Raw genomic sequence first — 21,714 nt, 5'->3', positions numbered from 1 at the left:
TGACACTTTCTCCAACACGGCCACACCTCCTAACCCTTCCTAAACAGTTCCACCAACCAGGAACCCAGTGTACAAATATATGATCCCATGGGGATCACACATATTCAAACCACTACACCATCTCCCATGATGTCCTCACAAGCCTTGGGGTGTCAGGCAGTACATGTTAAAGATGTCCCATTTGTGGATGAGCACTACACAGACATTTAACTTCTATATTTTGATCAGGTTTGAGTCCCTATATTAAATTCCACATGCTGTAATAAATCTGTTAAACTGTGATCTCTAAACTTTGTCCTAGGCTACTTACCAAACTTCACTTGAGGTTTTCTTTCTGCACAGTGAGCCTCATTTGTAGGTTGAAAGCATCTATCTGGTTTTAACTTTCAGAATCTATACATTTAAACATTTATTTATTTCACTATATTCTTCTGAGAACCTCATTGTCCATATCTTCACTTGCCAGTGAACCTGGGTTTGCATTAGTAGTGAACTGTCCATAGAGTCTTCTTGGTCATTAAAGGACAGAATGAGTCACTCTATAATATGGAACACTCTCAATGCTTGTTTTGAGTGATATATTTTAATGAGTTGTAACTTACCTCTTCTATGTCATTTCTCTTATGCACCCCATTCCTCTTTATTCAAATTTTACTAAGTGAATGATATGAGAAGGATACATTAATTCCCATGAATACATATTTTTGTTATAATTAAAAAAAAACTAGATACCAATTAACAGTATTATGTTCCCTCATTAAAGAACAATAGAAATACAAAAAGGAAGCTTTTCTTTTTGTCATTATTATTATTATCATTATCATCATCATCATCATCATCATCATCATTATTATTATATGTCTTCTTGAGACAGGGTATCCATAGCTAACTTTGAACTCACTTTGTAGATCAGGCTGGCCTTGAACTTAGAGATTCACCTGCATCTGACTCCCAGGTCCTTGGATCAAAGGTGTGTGCCATCACGGCCGAGCTAAAAAAAAAATAAATAAATAAAGAGCTTTTCTGATTAGCACTGAGCAAGTCCCTCATTTATGGTCACAAAGATAAGCATTTAGAAGGCAATTTGATACTATGCCAATTTAACAAAATATAAGTAGCAAGTTCTTCCCTCTGAATATCACAAGGCTGTTGCAGTTATAAACTCACAGTAGTCTGCAAAAGTTGCCAGTACAAGATTTTTACAAGATCAAGTCAACATCCCAACAAGGAAGATGGAAAGGCATATGAGTCTGCCACCCCTCCCCCACATCAATAGCTGAGTTGATAGGTGGTGGTTGCTAGGAGAGAAGGAGTCAGATTTCTTTAGGTGTGTGACTGATGTTAGGTTGGTCATGTTTCAGTGGACAGTCCCACAGGTATGCACATAGGAGGAACTAATTAGACTTAGTGGGCTACTAAAAAAGGGAGGCTGTGAGGACAATGTGGGAGGTAAGCAAGAAGAACTGAAGGGGAAAAGGTGCAAATATGACCAAAATATACTATTTAACTCTATAAACTTCTCAAATAATAAAAAGTGTTATAGAGTTAAAACTTAAAAGAAAGTTGCGCATCACAGAGGGAAAGAAAAATTACTGTGATGACCTTTCATGTAAAATAGGAAAATTAGTAGGCCATGGTTTTATATCCTCTCTTGTTCCAGAATGATTTCTAGGAATTTTGCTACATTCATACAAGCTCTGCTACAAGACTTCCCCTATATTTTCTAAACAGATATATCTAAGGTCTCTATGTGAAGATGCATATGCCAAGTCTATGGGGTAGACCAGCACTTTCTCTTCTGAAATTCCCCATATGTCAGAAGAGTTCTCTTTATTGGAAGAAAGTTGTACTATCCACTACCCATCATGTGTTTCTATGTGGAAGTCTATCGTTCATGACTGGATACTCACAATGGGCCACAGGATGTAGGATGGGATGTATAAAATTCAAGTGAAGAGATTGAGTAAGCTCTATTCATGGCCCTGAATTAGAAGGTTATAAATACTACTGTGTGAGTCGTGTATGAAGGTAATTTGGGTCTGGAATTGTTCATATAAAAATGTACAGAAGGAAAACTCTACCAAGGTGTGATATGTACCTGTAGCTTCTATATAAGAAACATTATATAATTTCCACATGGACATGAAGATCCTGAAAAATAGAGTGAGCTAAACAGTGTAGAACTAACATAATAATAGATGTAAAGACAATGCACCAAAATAAAAATCTAAGAAATAAACACACATATAAGTACAAATATAGTAAACTAACCTTCAACAAAGATGCGAACAATTCATAATGGAACAAGAATAATCTCTCAATAAATAATGTTATAAAATTAAACACACACACAAAAGATAGAAATTGGAACCTTATTTTACATAATACACAAAATAATATAAACTATATTAAATATTTAAGATTTAAACTGTAAAATTCCTAGGAAGAAACTAGTTGAAATTATTTTTAGAAATCATTTGGGAATAACACATCAAAAGTAGAGACTACTAAAGCAAAATTAAATAACCAAGACTATATTAAACTAAAAACATGTTTGTTCAAGAAATGCACCAAAATGAAATGGTAATTATTCATAAAATATATGCATAAGAGATTGATATCCAAACTAAAAGCTACCTTCAGTTATGATACAGGGCAGAGAGTAGGTAACAGTTACTGCAGAAACTCATAGTTAGTCAAAGAACTGAGAATAGGTGACCGTTTAATACCTAGCCCAAATGGGACGTGTATCACTCCCTCCAAGGCTCAAAGAATGTAGATGAAATGGGAACAGGAAGATTTAAGAGCTGGAAGAAAAGGTGAAGTCTTAAGTACCGTCTTCTGTGCTGGATACTGCTACACTCTTGAACTCTCAGCAGCTGTGATTGCTTGCCCAAGACCTACAGAAGTTTGTTCCATCAACATCTTTTCATGGAGAGAAGAGGTGTTCACAAGACCCTACCCCTCCTGGACAATTTATGCAAAGTTAACAGTTCTAACATGGAGGGACTTAAGAAGCCAGGCCTACCCCTCACTGAGAACCTACAGGCCATTAACAGTTGCTAAGGGAAAGAATTTTGTTTTGGGGTTTTGTTTGTTTGCTTTTCAAAAGTATAGCCATGGTAAAGTGACTGTGTTTCTGTAAATAACCCCTCACCCATATTCCTGTCATTAACTGTCTTAGTCAGGGTTTCTATTCCTGGACAAAACATCATAACCAAGAAGCAAGTTGGAGAGGAAAGGGTTTATTCGTCTTACACTTCCATACTGCTGTTCATCACCAAGGAAGTCAGGACTGGAACTCAAGCAGGTCAGGGCACAGGAGCTGATGCAGAGGCCATGGAGGGATGTTCTTTACTCTCTTGCTTCCCCTGGCTTGCTCAGCCTGCTCTCTTATAGAACCCAAGACTACCAGCCCAGAGATGGCACCACCCACAAGGGGCCTTTGCACCTTGATCATAATTGAGAAAATGCCTTCCAGTTGGATCTCATGGAGGCATTTCCCCAACTGAAGCTCCTTTTTCTGTGATAACTCCAGCTTGTGTCAAGTTGACACAAAACTAGCCAGTACACTAACCATACTTAAAATCATTGGAGATCTTCTCCAAAAATAAATGGACAAAGGACCTGAAAAGACTTGTTTTTCACAGTGATACACAACAGGACATATTAGAATGTACTCAATATCTCTAAATATCAGGGAAATGCACATCAAAACAATAAGATGTTTCCTCACACATGTTAGGGTGGTTATTATCAAAGAATCAAGAGATAACAAGCTTGTCAAAAATGTGGGAAAGAGAGAATCGTTTTTGTACTCTTTGTGAGAATGTGAATTGGCACAGCCACTATAAAAACCAGGATAGAAGTTCCTCAAGAAGGTATAAATAGCACTGCCATATGTGCCATCAATCCTACTTCTGGATATATGCCCAAAGGAATTGAAATAGGGACTGAAAAAAATACCTACATTCTTACATCCAGTACACTATTAATTACAGCAGCCAAAATACAGAAAGTACATGACCATCAATGAGTGAATAAAGAAAAATAAAACGCAGGTGTATAGGTTATTTGACCTTAAAAAAAAAAAAAAAGGAAATTCTGCCATTTATGGCAACAGGAAATGGCCTACAGGAGATTATGGACAGTGAAAGAAGACAAACTTAGGATATTTATGACCTCACACTTATGTCAATTCTAGAAACAGAGAGTCTAATGATGGTTAGAGGATATGGGAGAAGAGATGATGTAGTTCAAAGAGTATAACCATTAAGATAACCAAAATAATTAATTTCTGGAGATCTAATGTGCAACATGGTCACTAGAGTTAGCAATACTGTATAATATACTTACAATTTGTAAAGAGGATAGACCTTAAATCTTCATAATGTAGGTGGTAATAGATATGTTGATGGGCTTAAATGTGAACATTTCATACAAATATCAAAACATGGGATTGAAGTGCCCATTTCCTGCTTATACAGATGTTTACTGTGAAGTGTTCACATGAAGAAACAGTGAAGTTTAGTGGCCTGAGATTGTATTAACATCAAAGAACCAAGAGGAGCTCTTGAGGGAAAAAAAAAACAGAAAAACAAAAAACAAAATATTGGAACCTAACACAGAGGTAATGCCTGAGATGGATGAGAAGCCCTTTCTTGTTCTCTCAAGAGAGAAATTTGACAAAGACTCTTATGGGTTGAAATGTGTTCTCTAAAACACTAATGAGTGAAGTCCTAACACGTGGTATCTCAAAATGTGACCCTGCTTGGAAGTAGGAGCTTTATAGAGGTGATCAGTCTCAAATGAGGATCTTAGGGTGGCCTTATACTCATATAGCTGATGCTTTAAATCGGCTACTCTGTCAGCCTACCCTTCAGAGACTGAACACCAGCTGATTAAGGTGTCATCATCTGCCACTGCTGCCACCAAAAGCAGCACATTTCCATTGTCACTGTGAGTTGCATATTTTCCAATGCAACACATGCACCCTTTACAAAGTCCCTCCCAACATCAGTGCCCCCTCTGTCTCCCTGTCTCTCTCCGTCTCCCTGTCTCTGTCTTTCTGCCTCTCTCTCTCTTTCTCTTTGTCTCTTTCTTTCTCTTTGTCTCTCTCTCTCTGTCTCTCTCTCTCTGTCTCTCTCTCTCTCTGTCTCTCTCTCTGTCTCTCTCTCTCTCTCTCTCTCTCTCTCTCTCTCTCTCTCTCTCTCTCTCTCTCTCTCTCATGTTCCTATTCCAAGAGGGCCTTTTGCTCCCCATCCTCAATAAACCACTTATGTGAGACCTGTTGCATGGGACAACCTCTTTACAGCATGACTTAGCACAGACCCACCAAGATACCTTTTGCCACTTAATTCTAACAGTAGGCATCTTTATAAGAAGACGAAATGTGGCTATAGATACATATAAGGAATGGCAGGTTATAAGGAAGTTGGCCATCTGTAAGTCAAATAGTACCTCCAGAAAAAGATCATCCCTCACAGACCTCAGGAGAAACCATTTCTACTAACACATTGATCTCTGCATTCTAGGGCTGGACATATCTCTCCATGGTAGAATATTTCCCTAATACCTATGAGGCGGTACACTCAACCACCAGTACCATCACCAAAGACATATAAAGACTTCTCCAGCTTCCCAGATTATGAGACAAATTTTTGTTGTTTGAGATGCTGAATCTACATTCTAGAGCCCCACCACCAACTCCTACCTCCCAAGGTTGCCTGTTTCCATTATTTCTGCTGGCCCTCAGGCCTTCAGCCCTGTTTCCCCCTCTGTATCTCCCCTGTCCCCAGTACCATAGACCTGGGGGGACAAAAAACTCCTAGGACTCAAAGGGAGGAACCTTAGATGAAATGCTCTACAGTGGGGAGAGGGAACTTGTAGAGTCCACCTGCAGTATAAAGATAGGGCATCAAGTGGAGGAATGGGGTTACTATCCCATACTCAAAAACTCTGACCCAGAATTGTTCCTATTTGAAAGAACAGCAGGAACAAAAAAAAAAAAAAAATGGAGAAGAGCCTGAGGAAAAGGAGGTCCAGTGACAGGCCCAAACAGGGATCCAGCTAAACGGAAGGCCCCAAGGCCTGACACTATTACTGTTGCTATGGTGTGTTTACAGACAGGAGCCTAGCATGACTGCCCTCTGAAAGGCCCAACAAGCAGCTGAAAGAGTCAGATGCAGGTATTTACACCCAACCAATGGACAGAAGCCAGGGACCCCTGTGGTTGAATTAGGGAAAAGCTGGAAGAAGTTGAGGAGGAGGGTGATTCCATAGGAAGATTAACAGTCTCAACTAACCTGGACCCTTGAGATGTCTCAGAAGCTGAGCCACCAACCAGGCAGCATACACCAGTTGACATGAGGCCCCCAACACATATACAACAGAGGACTGCCGGGCCTGGACTCAGTTAGAGAAGATGCACCTAACCCTTAAGAGACTGGAGGCCCCAGGGAGTTTAGAGGTCTGGTCCATGGGGGAAGTGGGGTGGGGATATCCTTTTGGAGACAGGGGTGGGGGAGGAAGTATGCGATATTGAACAGTCGGGGGGCTGGGAGGAGGATAAATACTGGACTGTAAAAAAAGACTAAAGAATAAAAAAATCAATCAATCAATCAATAAAAGTCTTGAAGGACAATATAAAAAGAAAGAATTAGTGAATCTATGGTACTTGTTGCAGTAGTTTGATCAAGCTTCAAGGGCAAAACCCAAAATGTTCAATGATGCCATAATTTAAAGTGGGATATTAGGAACCTTTCAGAGACATAGGAACAGGCATGATATGCTGGAACTACTTATCATGCACATATAGAATCTTTAAAAAAAAATGTAACTTATAGAAACAAGTAGAAGTGTGGTTCCCAGTGTCACATCAAGGAGATTATATTGGTCAAGGCATAAAATGCTTCGGATTGAGAGGAAAAGTATGTGCTGATCTAATTACAGCATGGTGAGTACAGTTAATAGTAGTGTGCTATGCTCTTGTACACGTATACCAAGTGGTTACTGTGAGATGGTAGATATGGGAATTGATTTGATCATGGTAATAATTTTATGATAAATATCAAGCCAGTGTGTGTGTGTGTGTGTGTGTGTGTGTGTGTGTGTGTGTGTGTGCACGTGCGCGCGCGTGTGTGTGTGTATATATATATATATATATATATGCAATAACAAATCAAGATATCAAGTCTGGCATCGGCTGAATGCAGGCAGGAGATTGATCATGGTAATAATTTTATGATAAATATCAAACCAGTGTGTGTGTAGTGTGTGTGTGTGTGTGTGTGTGTGTGTGTATAAACATGCAATAACAAATCAAGATATCAAGTCTGGCATCGACTGAATGCAGGCAGGAGAATACAATAAGTGGTTTAAGTCAAGGAAAGATGGTAATGTTGTAAGGAGATCCAGCAGTGGGAGTGGGAGTAGGAAAGGAGTACTTTGAATATCAACCCTTTCTAACACCTATGGAAAAATATAGAGAGGAAGTACATTGAGAAAATATGTGGGAAGTATTTTCTTGAATTCAGACTCAATCAACTCTATTTCCTTTGGGGGAGGAATTATTTGGGAGAAGTTGGTGGGGGAATAATAAGAAATGGATCTGATCAAAATACACCTTATATCTGTATGAATTGTTCAATGAATAGATAAATGAAATAAAAATCTTGAAAAGAAAATCCCAGAAAATAATCATACTAGTCTTAATAACCATGGTGGAATATATGGAAATTATATAATAGGGAGTTATTTCTACATACATGCAGACAAAAATATACACATAAAACTAAATATTAAATCTTAAAAATCAAGCTATCTATGAAAAGTAGAAAGCTTAAAATATAAAATCCAGGAGGATACCAACGGGGGTAGATGTATTTTGATAGCTCAGAGTATAATGCAATGAAGGATATATATATATCCCTGAGTTTATATCTTCTTTTGAAATACACTAACTGGCTAAGAAAATATAATTTCAGACATAAATTTAAGTTGCATTAAAGAAAGTCACTGTGCATTAAACAATTCCTTAAAAATCTGCCTTGAACATGACATTGACAGTAATATTTTTATATATATCTGTGGCATACACAGCACATGTATAGGTGTTACATTTGGGAAGATAGTCTATGTGCACATGTGGGGGCTAAGAGATTGACATCAAGTGTCTTCCTTAATCACTCTCTACATTATATTTTGAGGATGCTCCTGTTGCAGAACTCAGAGCTTAGGAATTTAGCTATTCTAGCTAGTTATCTTGTTCTAGGGATCTCCTATTTCTGTCTCCCAAGCACTGGGCTTATAGGCAGGTTGTCACATCAGCCAAGTATTTATATGAGAGCTTAGGATCCAAAAGCTACTCCTCTTGTGTGCAAGCATTTAACCTAGTAAGCCATCTCTCCAGTCCTAAGAAGCAATATATTCTTTAAATTTTAAGCATTTGGCAGAGCTACCAAAGGTCAAAACAATAAATGTCTAGGATTTTATATTCCAAAACAAGGCACTACACTGTCTTGGTTAATACATGCTTGAGCAAAACTAAATCAGCTGGTATTTATGCATTCCCTACCTCATAAGTACAAAGAACTCAAGTAGAAAAGAATGAAAAGGGGGGGGGCGGTGGTGGTGCATGCCTTTAATCCCAGCACTTGGGAGGCAGAGGCAGGCGGATTTCTGAGTTCAAGGCCAGCCTGGTCTACAAAGTGAGTTCCAGGACAGCCAGGGCTACATAGAGAAACCCTGTCTTGAAAAACAAAAAACACAAAACACAAAACACAAAAAACAAACAAACAAAAAAAGGCATGAGAAGGGGGAAACAGGAGAATCAGAACTTAACATCTGTCTTTGCTACAAGCGAGTTCAAGATCAGCCTGGGCAATTTAATGAGACCCTGTCTCAAATAATGTTTTTATAACAAGGAACATAGTATAATAGTATAGTAGTAGAGCACTTGTCTGTCATATGCAAGGCCCTGGTTTCAATTCACAGTGCAAGAAAGGAAGAGGGAAGGGAAGGAGGGAGCGACAAAGAGAAAAGAGACTAGAGGTGAGGGGAAGGGATGGGGGATGAGAGGAAAGAAGGTTACTTAGGGTTTTATTGCTGTGAAGAGACATCATTTCCAAGGAACTCTTATAAAGGAAAACATTTAATTGGATCTGGCTTAGAGTTTCAGAGGTTCAGTCCATTATCATTATGGTGGGAAGCATGGCAGTGTCCAGGTAGATGTGATGCTGGAGAGGTAGTTGAGAGTTCTATGTCTTGATCTGAAGGCAGAAGAAGGAGACTGTGTGCCATACTGGGTATAGCTTGAGCATAAAGACTTCAAAACCTGCCCCAACAGAGATATATTTTCTCACAAGGCCACATCTACACCAACAAGGCCATACCTCGCTATGGCCCAAGTATTCAAATGGATGAGTCTGTGGGGGCCATACCTATTCAAACCAGCACAGAGATTTTAGATGAAACTGTCATTATGATAAGCATTTTTGCCTGGCTCCAATCAGGCTTCCTTCCTCTTTTTCAAGCTTCATAAACAAATATGTAACTTGAATGGGAAAAATCTTATAGGAAAATGTCAAATTCCTATCATATGGCTCTCTTGAATGTGTGCTCCAACTTTACATTCTTTCTTTCTCTAAAAAAAAAAAGGTTTGGTTTGGTTTGGGTTTGTGCTTGGTTTTATTTTGGTTTGGGTTTCATTTTTTATAAAGACTATAAAGTTGGGTTTTGAGGGTATCTGGGAGACATTGGGGGTGGGAACGAACAAAATATATTGTATTAAAATTTTAATAAAGATCTTAATGTGGGCTATCTTTAATTTATGTTACTTTAAACACACACAATGCCCAGATAGCTGATACAGTTATTGATAAGATTACATACAGGTCCCAAATGAAGAGAACTGAGTGCCTTTCTACTTTAAAAATTAAGGAGCAGGCTGAACTTGGGGGATTCTTTCAAAGGCAAGCAGAACAGCCTATATCTAATCCAATAAAGTAGAATTATCTTCCAATACACATATGTAAGCAAATTTTGAGAGGATTACACAGCTTCCACAACCCATTACAACCAATATACCTTTCAGTTATGGATATCTCCATGAGCAAGACTGCATAATCAGGAACCTGGATACACCAAAGCAGTAAGAAAGATCAAGCAGATAGCATAGATCCTGAATATTAGACAGCCACATCTGAAAAAATGACTAAGCACCTCTAATGCACTTTTACTATCTTTATTACTTTTATGTTGTTGGGACAGACTACCTGATGGAAGTAACTTGAAGAAAGAAGTTAGTTTGACTCAGAGTTGGAAGGGATGCAATCTGTCATGGAAGAGGAGGAGGAGGCACAGAAACATGAATGTGAAGTGGCTAGCCATAATGCTTCTGCAGTCACTAGTCAGAGAGATGAATGGTTCCCCACTTTACTTTCTCTGTTTTATTCAGCCATTCAATGCACTGCCCACACTTGGATGGGCCTTCCCTCCTTAGTTATAATTTTTTTGAAAATACCTTCACAAATATACTTAGAAGTATGTCTTCTAAGTAATTCTAAATCCTATCCTGTTGAAAGTATACATTAACTACCTGTGGTGGTTTGAATAAAAATGGCCCTCTTAGGCTCTTAGGCTCATAGGGAGTGGCACTATTCGGAGGTGTGGCCTTGGAGTAGGTGTGGCCTTGCTGGAGGAAGTGTGACTGGAGGTGGGCCTTGAGATTTCAGAAGCTTAAGCCAGACCCAGTGTGTCACTTAGTCTTCCTGATACCTGTGGATCCAGAGGTAGAACTCTTGGCTACCTCTCTAGAACCTGCACGCAGCCATGCTTCCTGTCATAAGCATAATGGACTGAACCTATTTTTAAGCCAGCCCCATTTAAATGCTTTCCTTTATATGAGTTCCAGTTGTCATCATGTCTTTTCACAACAATAGAAACCTTAACTAAGATACTACCTGATTGACAGTTTATATAAAAATGCACTTTTCTTCTTTCAAAGAGATGTTTCTTGGCTAAAATTTGCATTTTTAGTGGTCTCCAAAACACTAACTTTGATCAGACGTCACCAAAGATCAGCACTTGGATTCTTATTGTATTCATAGCCACTAACAAGCACCCAGAGGCCTCTAAAGAAGGGTACATTAAGTGGTAGTTACAGGCAAGGACTACAGTTGAATCTCAGTGTGCTAGTGCCCAAGGGGTCACATTTTGCTAAAGGTTCTTATTAGCATTAATATCAGTTACTGACATTTTTTCAAAGTGCTCTTGAATAACTTGCACCTAGTTAAAAAAACAATAATGCAGACAATTATTTGAGGGTTTCTAAGGCAGGATGTTGATTAATTTGAACACCCTTCAAATAATTCTATGTAAAATATGACAAATGCCTAATAATAAATAAGCTATCATATTGTATTCCAAATTAAATTTTATAGCAATTTTAACACCATCAATTTTTTCCTGAACAGACAGAGAGATTATTCTCCAGGCAACCACCCACATAGTTCTTCAGAATTATATATAAATGGCTATCTGCCGGTTCTTGACACGGTTAACATTCCAGTGTAAGTCCCACAGAAATTTGAATATATCTGTTAAGCACATACAATATGGTGTGTTAGTCCTTCCAAACACAATAATGTCATAACTTAAAGGTTCCAGCAGTTCACTGTATAGACTTGAATCTTCAAATTTCATGGACTGATGAGAAACCACATGCAGATTTACATCACTACAAGATGATCGGTATTATTATTATTATTATTATTATTATTTCATACAATACATCCCAACTGCAATTTTTCCTCCTTCTACTCCCCTCCCATCCCCACCTCCCTTCTCTGCCAGATTCACTCCTCCTCTGCTTCCCTTCACAAAAGAGCAGCTCTTCTATAGCTATGAACAGAACACAACATAACAAGCTACAGTAAGACTACGCATAAACACTTATATCAGGGCTAGGTGAAACAACCTAGTAGGAGGAGAAGGGTCTGCAGATCAATTAAAGGACTCAGAAATAGCCCCAGTCCTACTGTTAGAAGTTCCACAAAAACATCAAGCTAACAGTCACAACATATATGTGGAGGTCCTAATACAGACCCATGCAGGCTCAGTGATTGCTGTTTCAGTCTCTATGAGCACCTATGAGCCTTGCTTAGTTAATTCTGTGGTTGAATCTGTGGACTGTGTTCTCTTGGTATCCTTGACCCATCTGGCTCCTACAATTCTTTGTCCTATCTCTTCCATTGGGGTTCTCCTAAAAAATAGTAAGAGACAAATTATTCCTTAGTAATACATGGAGTTCAATGAGTGGAAACACTGTACTTCAAGTTCTATTATTGGCAGGTAAGCTCTGAATTGTATTGAAAATCCAAAGTTAACTTTTGGTGGGTATAGAAAAAAATCCATATGGAATGATATCCTCAACTTGCCAATCAACAAGACATCAAATACAGTGAAAGCATTGAAGGTAGTTTGAAGGCCCTTCTGTCACCTAAAGATAGCAGAACTGTGATTTCCATTGCCAGCATATGGACCCTGTGAAATTAAGTGGACTAAAATTGGATTAAAAAGAAAGTATCCCAATGGAGACTCTCACTAAGAAAAGGGAAAGCCACAGAATCCTGGGTGTTTAGGGTACATCCAATGTCCTTCTAGAAGCTGGATCCAAGGAGCCTTCAAAGGAAGGCAAACCTCAGTAATTAGATTTGTGTAGGTGATGGAACTGCTTTGCAAGGGAAAGGATCTTGTTTACTAAGGTCAGTCTGGAGCATCTCAGAAAGGAACAAAGGTGAATGATTCCTCTCATCAAGGGTGGTGCTGTCCCTTCTGAGCATAAGGACCATTATCCTCTCATCACAGCAGCTGTGATTACTCACAAGCAAGTCTCAAGATGGCACCTATTGACATTCCCTCATAAATGGAGTTGATGGGGAGAGTTCTTAGATCCTCAGCTGAGATTCCAGCCACTCCTTCTTACACTTCCCAGCCAGAAATATTTAATTTTGCCTCAGGTGAGAGTGGTCCCATGGTATCCATAGGTGCTATAACATACAAAGTGTGGAAGATTACTTAAGGAAGAGGACCCTCGTTGTGTAATTTGGGAAAAGTTATCAACCATGTTGGAGTGAGACTTCAGTAATGTAAATGTTTGGGGTCAACTATGCTCTTGGAAGTAACTCCTTGCCCATGCTTTTATAAGTAAGCTCAATAACCCCACTGGTTCAACAAGCTGGACTTAGATGACATCATTACATTGGCCATCATAGATCATCAGTGTCTATTTAAAGTGAGTAGCCATTTATGCATCACATCAATGAACTAGAGTTCACTTCCTTCAACACATCAATGAACTAGAGTTCACTTCTTTCAAACATACTCAAGTAATAAAGAGTGCCAGAAAGTTTTACTTATATCTTCTGTAGTTAATAAGACCTGAAAGTGACTATGTGACTGTACAAATAAAGTCAGGAACCAAGGACTGAAAATGCCCAGTAGGAGGGCTGACTTGAAGAGGAACTATACTTTCATCACATGAAAGAAAAAGGCTGTAACTTCCACATTCAACATAAGAAGCCTGGAAAAGTAAAGGTATTCAAGGTACTTTAAAAAATGTAGAAGAACCACAGATATAACCTCAAAGGAAGTGTGGATTACAAGGAACTTAGGAACAAAGGAGTGTCTACTGGCTATCCATAGACAAATATGAGCAGATAGAACTATCTGAATTCCTTCTTAGGAAAAACATAAAATATGCCTATAAGTGCATGAGATGAGGGTTTGTTCTGCTCAGCTATCATGCAACTTTGAGTGTGTGCGCACGTGCGTGTTTGTGTGTGTTTGTGTGTGTGTGTGTGTGTGTGTGTGTGTGTGTGTGGTGTGCATGTGTCTGGTGTGTGCAGTGTGTGTGTGCGTGTGGAGTGTGTGTGTGTGTGTGTGTGTGTGTGTGTGTGTGTGTGTACCACACTAAAAACTGCAGTCAAAGAAAGAGAAGATGACAGGAATTGTCAAAAGAGTTCTTATATCTATCTATGCTATTATACATATATTGCTACCAAGACTACAAAACTCGGGAAGATTCTATTTTGGAGTAGAGACTCTAAAAACAGACAAAAATACATCAGTAAACAGATGGCATTGAGGCCTTCTGAAGGTTTCCTCCGAGATATAAAAGAACAGGTCTCCAAAGCATTTACTATGTGTCTATAGAAGAAAGTTACTTTCTGTTTATGACCATAAAAGGAAGTTCAACAAACTGCTAATAGTGACCTGTCTAGAAAACTGTCCACCATTGACCAGAGAGACAGCCTTCCATCCAACAATATAAAAAACTTACACACACACAAAAAAAAACATTCTCAGAAAAGGCTAGACATACCCAGTTGTATAACATCCTGCTTTACACACATGATTCTAAAGGTCAAGCAGTCTATTGCAGCCTGTAGGGCCTTCACCTGTATTTTTCATACAAAATACTGTGGCTTTAGCACTACATTAAGTTGGAAGGAGTTAAAAAAATCACACAGGATTGATCTGCCAAAACCTCTGGGGCAATGAGCACCCAGTCCTTGTGATAGCTCAACCACTTGGCAGCTTGAGAGCCTATATAAAGACAAAACACAAAGCTAGGCTTAGGCTTCCTAGACTGGCATGAAGGCCATGGAGCCATAAAACCTGGAGGACTGTCATATTGTGATATGAATAGAAGAAACATTCTTATGCAAGAAACTCATGTCCACAAAAATAAAGTGATAGCCACATTGGTCATATAGATGCATCAAGCTCTAGTGAAATCAATACCCAGCAGATATTTTGAGGGATTTGTGAAGTAAGCTCATTGAGAGAATATAGAAGACTAAATATCCAGGCTTCAAAATATTCAAATGCCACACTGAAGATAATCCAGTAAAATTGTTTTTCTCAGAGGGGTTGGAGAGCTGCATCAATGGGAGTGCACTGCTCTTTCAGGAGACTGAAGTTCAGTTCCTAGCTCCCACATTGCTTAGGAAGCTCACAATAGCCTGAACCTTGAGCTTTAGAGTAGTCTGATAACTACTATGGGCACCTGCATTCATATGCATATACCCATATGTATGCACGCATGCACGCACTCACACACACACACATGGTGGGGGGGAGAGAGAGAGAGAGATATTTACAAAAAATACCATGAGGGTGATGGTGGCACATCCCTTTAATCTCAGCAACTGGAAGGCAGAGACAGGTACAACATTATGAGTTTAAGGCTAGCTTGTGCTACAGAGTGAGTTTCAGGACAGCCAGAGTGACACAAGGAAACCCTGTCTTGAAAAACAAAAACAAACAAATTACTTCAAACTCACCCTTAAAATACAAGGTGGATGGGCTCTGAGAAATAATAACCCAAGGTTGACCTCCAACTTTCACATGGATATCTACACATATGTACAGACATACATACACATGGATATCTACACATATGTACAGACATATATACACAACTCCCGCACATAGAAACATATCTGTACTTATACAGCCTGGTCTCCGCCCAAAAAAGAAAATGCTGGCAATGACTGTTTTAGTTGTATTAGTATATTTTAACATCACTTTGTGAAAAGAAACCACATATTTACCACAGAGAATTTTGAGGAAAAACATGGAAGTTTTTTAGCCATAAAAATCATACAAAGTAAAAAAATAAAATAAAATTCTCAGAGCAAAGTTTAGTGAGGCATACCTGTAATCCTTGCACTCAGGAGACAGAAGCAGGAGGATCACTGATAGCTTGAAGTCAGCCTGATCTACGTAGTGAGTTCCAGAACAGTGAGGACTCTGTAGTGGACCCAGACATGCTCAACCATGAAAGAGACTTCTATATTATACCCCTTTATCCTCTCCAAAGGATCAGGGAACCTCAAGTAAAAGGAAGTGAAAAATAATAAAAGCTACAGGTCAGGGAAGATTGCTAAAAAACAAAAACAAAAACAACAACAAAACAGTCTATTAAGGGCATGGGAGGGCTGCTATACCAATGAAATGTAGCTGTGATTACATGCACAAGACTTTCACAGTATCAAGCAGGTCAGTATTCCATTCTAGTGGGTGGTCAGCCATATATCCATGTGCATATGGGCAACAGTAATCCGACTCTATTAGTTCTTTTTTGTTTGTTTGTTTTTTATTTTTTGTTTTTCATGACAGGGTTTCTCTGTATAGTCCTGACTGTCCTGGAACTCACTTTGTAGACAAGGCTGGCCTCGAACTCAGAAATCCACCTGCCTCTGCCTCCCGAGTGCTGGGATTAAAGGTGTGAGCCATGGCACCCGGCTTGGATTTTTTGTTTGTTTTTGTTTTTTGCTTGTTTGTTTTGAGTTCTTTTTTAAAAGAAAGGAGATGGAATTGTGAGGGTGACATGTAGGAAGGTCACAGGAGAGTTGGAGTAGTGGAATAGGGAGTGAATGTACTCAAAATATGTTCATATTTGTGTATGGAATCCTCAAAGTATAAATTTTAAATAAAATCAAAGTTTAAAGGAGAGAGAGAGAGAGAGAAGAAGAGGAGGAGGAGGAGGGAATGAGGGAATGAGGAAATGAGGAAATTCTTTCTGATATCAACTAGGTAGATTAAGGATTAAGGTCCAGCAGACAAGAAGATAGTCACATATGTTGGAGATCTCTATACATTCTGGCAATTACATGAATCGGATATAGGGACACTTGCTTGCCCAGTACTTTTCCCTAGCTCAGCTTTTTCTCCTTCCCTGTGACATTAATATTTTTCATTTCCTTTCCCTATTTCACTCTGATTTTCCAGGAGAGTATGTAAAGAAAAAGCAATGGTTCTTTAACTCAGGACAGACCTCTAATCATATTGAGACTTCTGCTCCACCCGGGGATCCATCCCATAATCAGCCACCAAACGCAGACACTATTGCATATGCCAGCAAGATTTTGCTGAAAGGGCCCTGATATAGCTGTCTCTTCTGAGGTTATGCCAATTCCTGGCAAACACAGAAGTGGATGCTCACAGTCAGCTATTGGATGCAACACAGTGCCCCCAGTGGAGGAGCTAGAGAAAGTACCCAAGGAGCTAAAGGGGTCTGCAAGCCTATAGGTGGAACAACAATATGAACTAACCAGTACCCCCAGAGCTCGTGTCTCTAGCTGCATATGTAGCAGAAGATGGCCTAGTCGGCCATCATTGGGAAGAGAGGCCCCTTGGTCTTACAAACTTTATATGCCCCAGTACAGGGGAACACCAGGGCCAAGAATTGGGAGTGGATGGATAGGGGAGCAGGGTTGGGGGAGGGTATAGGGGACTTTCAGGATTGCATTTGAAATGTAAATGAAGAAAATACCTAATAAAAAATTGGAAAAAGTTTAAAAAAATAGACTTTCTTAGGGGTGGTAGACTATCTGGTCAGTCTTAATAGAATTTATTTCCCTAATCCTGTATTCTGTGTGTAAGCTATTCTAACTTGGTTCTGGTTTTGATAAAACATCCGGACCAAAAGCAACTTGGGGAATAAAGATTTTATTTGGTTTATAGTTCGGTATCATAATACATCATCAATGGAATCCAGGGCAGGAACAAAGGCATGAATTGGAGGCAGGAAGTAAGGCAGAGACCAGAGAGACATGCTGCTTACTGGCTTGCTTCCCGGCTCATATTCAACTACTGTTTCTTATACAGCCCAGGCACACCCACCCAGGAATGGCACTGCCCTTAGTGGGCTGGCCTTTTCATATCAATTAGCAACTAAGAAAATGCCCCACAGCTATACCCATAGACCAATATGATGAAGGCTTAACTGACATCACCAGTTTTCCCAGATGTCTCTACTTCGTGTGAAGTTTGCAAACACTAACCCACACAAGTATTTTTCTACTAGAACCCTTGAGCCTCTACTAGGCCTCCCTCATTTTTCATAACCAGCTTCTCTCAAGTACAAATTGTAAATCCCTTAAAATGGGAAATACTTGTAAATCTCTGTGAATTTTTGCTATATAAACATTTCTTTAGTGTGTTATCAATAATACTATCAGCCAAAGAAAAAGTAAGTGAGTTGTAAGTCATCAAAGGTAAATTTTTATGAGAAAATGAAAAGGTTGTCAGGTATACTGGAACATGCCTATGATCTCAATGTTTAGGAGACAAAGGATGGAGGACTACAAGTTCAAGGTAGAAAGGATCAGGGCAATCTAGGCTACAAAATGAGACCTTACCCCCAACACACACATGCACAAAGAGATAAATGAAACACAAAATCTCTATGTATGTTTGTATATAACTATATGGGTTTGTATCTCTTTCTCAGCCCAAATGGCAAGATCTTAAGATTTTGTGATAAAAAGGAACCTAGGCTAAGTGTGGTGGCTCACACCTATAATCTTAGCACGTAGGAAGCTGAAGCAACAGCATCACCAGGAGTTCCGGCTAGTGTGGGCTACAGAGTCAGGTCTAGACTTTTAAAACAAAACAAAGCAGAACAGAACAAAACAAAAACTCAAAAAAAAAGGGAAGATAAGCCAGAGATGACAAGACAGCTCAGCAGATAAAGGCACATGCTGCCTAGCCTGAAAGCCTTAGTTTGATTCATGGGACTTACATGGTAGAGAAAGCAAGCCAGTTCCCAAAAGGTTCCATCTAACTTCCATACACATGCTATATCATTTGCCACCCCATATATGTAAAATAAGCACATGCATTATATTTTTTTTAAAAAAGAACCCAATTTTAGAATGGGCAAAGATAAAGATACATTTTTCCCAGCTGTTTCTTGTGAGACTACGCCGGGGCCTAGCAAACACAGAAGTGGATGCTCACAGTCAGCTATTGGATGGATCACAGGGCTCCCAATGGAGGAGCTAGAGAAAGTACCCAAGGAGCTAAAGAGATCTGCAACCCTGTAGGTACAACAACATTATGAACTAACCAGTACCCCAGAGCTCGTGTCTCTAGCTGCATATGTAGCAGAAGATGGCCTAGTTGGCCATCAGTGGAAAGAGAGGCCCATTGGTCTTGCCAACTTTATATGCTTCAGTACAGGGGAACGCCAGGGCCAAGAAGTGGGAGTGGGTGAGTAGGGGAGTGGGGGGTGGTATGGGGGACTTTGGGGATGGCATTGGAAATGTAAATTAAGAAAATACCTAATAAATAAAAAAATAAAATAAAAAATTACCACAAATAAAATACAATCAAAGGATATTCAACACCACTAGTTATTAGGTAAGGAAATCGAGATCAAAATGAGATCCCCATGTCACACCTAATAGGATGACTATAGTCAGAAACAATGACAGTATTAAATGTTGGTAACGATTTGGAGAAATGGGGCTGGAGAGATGGCTCAGTGGTTAGGAACACTGACTGCTTTTTCAGAGGTCCTGAGATCAAATCCCAGCAACCAAATGGTGGCTCACAACCATCTGTAATGAGATCTGATGCCCTCTTCTGGTGTGTCTGAAGACAGCTATAATGTACTTACACGTAATAAATAAATAAATATTTTTAAACAAGATTTAGAGAAATGAAAGCTCTCAGACGGTTATGGGATTCAACTGGTACAGTTATAAAAACACTTCAGCAAGCCCTCGAGAAATCAAAAGTGGTTACGTAAAGGTCTGGTAATTTGGGCTGGAGAGATGGCTCAGCAGTTAAGAGCACTGACTGCCCTTCCAGAGGTCCTGAGTTCAATTCCCAGCAACCACATGGTGGCTCACAACCATCTGTAATGAGATCTGATGCCCTCTTCTGGGGTGTCTGAAGACAGCTACAGTGTACTAACATATAATAAATAAATAAATCTTTAAAAACAAAAAGAAAGGTCTGGTAATTCAAGAATAGGTTATGTGCCAGAGAACTGAAACATAAGTTCATACAAATATTCTTGAGTACACATAAAATATTATTCATAAGATTCTGAAACAATTCAACTGTTTATCAGCTGGTAAATGTTGCAAATAAACTTAGAATATCATTCACCTATTAAAAAAAAACTGAAGTATCAGGGGGTTATGGTTGTAACTTGGTTCGTAAAACCCTTACCTAGGATTCAGGGGAAACTCCTGAGTTCCATCCCCAGCATAGCATAAACCAGGCAGTCCATGCCTGTAGTACTAGTCCTCTGGAGATGGAGGTAAGAGGATCAGAAGTTCAAGGTCACTCTTGGCTACATACCAAATTCACTGCCTCCTCTTAGTCTCGGGGAACATTGGAAAAGTTGGAGCAGAAAGTGTATAAAAAGCTGGACAACAAGGTGAAAGTTTGTGAAATGACATCCGCTAGAATGGATACAGCCAGGCTTCAATGGATAGTTTGAACCCGTAGAAGCACAGACAGCCCTCGTTAGTCACAATGCATCACAAGACAAAACTAGCAGACATGAGCACTCTAGAGAGACTTGTGGCGAAGAATGGGACACACAGAAGGGTAGAGAAATGGGAAAGGGTAAGGGGTGAGAATGGTCAATATGCACTGTATATCTGTGTAAATTTTTCTAAAATCAAATTTAATTAAAAACAACAACAAACCTTTAAGATTTCTAACATTCAATCTACCTTCCCCAGGCCCCTGAATAGGTGAATATTTGACATGTTTGGTGTTTCCTAAGCTGTTCTCTAAGCAAAAATTCTTAGTGTATAACTTAAATTACTTCTTTCACATGCTTTTAGAAAGGCAGGAGACATGGCTCAGTGGTAGAACATTAGCCTAGCATGCACGAGGCCCTGAATTCAGTCATCAGCAGTCTAGAAAGGGTGCTTTTAGATACTAGAATTGAACTTGTCTGCTTTTTTTCTCCATCCATTTTCATTTGAAGAAAAAGAAATTGGACCAGAAGGAAGATTCACGTAAGCCTGAAAACCTAACTTCAATCCCTGGAACTCACGTAGTAGAAATTGAGATCCTACTACTAGTTGTCTTCTGACCACCACACATGTGCTGTGACATTCATAGGCACACACACACACACCACACACACACACACACACACACACACACACACACACACAGACTTCAAGAAGAACTAGATTGATTTGGAGTGTGGTTCAAAGAGTCTGAAGCTTCTATAGAATCAGGCCAGGGTCAACTTATCTTAAGGCCAATATGGACTTTTAACTTTCTACCAAGGAGGCTGCAGGAACAGCAGCCTGCTGCCTTGAAAGGTCCCTTTAAGTGTGTCAAGCTTGCTTCTCCTTAAGAGATCTTATATTTAAATGGAATATGAGATGTGACAATATAAGGCCATTGACTAGGTTTTTTGTTTTGTTTTGTTTTTATGTACCTACCCTGGTTGTCATCAGTTAGAGGGGAGTTCTTTTTCTATTCCACTTCATCCTCAAGAAATGCATATGTTTATTGGAACCTCAACATGTCGATGATTTATGAACACTGGAAGTGAAACTAATTCTCACTTGCTACATTTAATTCCCACTTTCCAAAGGCTTCAAGAGCTAATTATAGCCTTGGAAATGTATAGAATGAGACTCAAATTCAGTTCTTCTGTCAAAAGTTCCTCTTAATATCACCAGTTTCTTTTATTGGTGACATTATCTTTGTCTCTGTTTTAAAATAGAGGAAGTACAAGAAATCAAAATACTAGTTTTCTCTATCATCTTTTATACCAGTGATTCTCAGCCTGTGGGTCATGACTCCTTAGGGGACTGCCCATCAGAAACCACAGATATTTACATCACAATTCATAACAGTAGCAAAAGTACAGTTATGAAG

At 39.3% G+C, this 21,714-nt stretch overlaps 1 long non-coding RNA gene across 2 annotated transcripts in view; it reads right to left on the bottom strand.

Annotated features, from left to right (window-relative positions):
- Positions 1 to 13,880, bottom strand: part of Gm39545 — a 37,238-nt gene extending 23,358 nt beyond the window's left edge. The window contains exons 1-2 of one of the 2 annotated variants that reach the window (XR_878286.2): positions 12,106 to 13,880; positions 902 to 991 (exon numbers count right to left, since the gene is read on the bottom strand). This is a non-coding gene — a long non-coding RNA (predicted gene, 39545). Of the gene's footprint in view, positions 1 to 901; positions 5,086 to 12,105 lie in introns of those variants that run through there. The other variant, XR_878285.2, reaches the window with a different exon arrangement.
- Positions 13,881 to 21,714: the final 7,834 nt, after the last annotated feature.

The sequence above is a fragment of the Mus musculus genome, chromosome X (assembly GCF_000001635.26).
Source record: "Mus musculus strain C57BL/6J chromosome X, GRCm38.p6 C57BL/6J".
NCBI lineage: Eukaryota > Metazoa > Chordata > Mammalia > Rodentia > Muridae > Mus > Mus musculus.
Note: the sequence above shows the minus strand (reverse complement) of the source record. Positions and strands in the feature narration are given on the sequence as shown.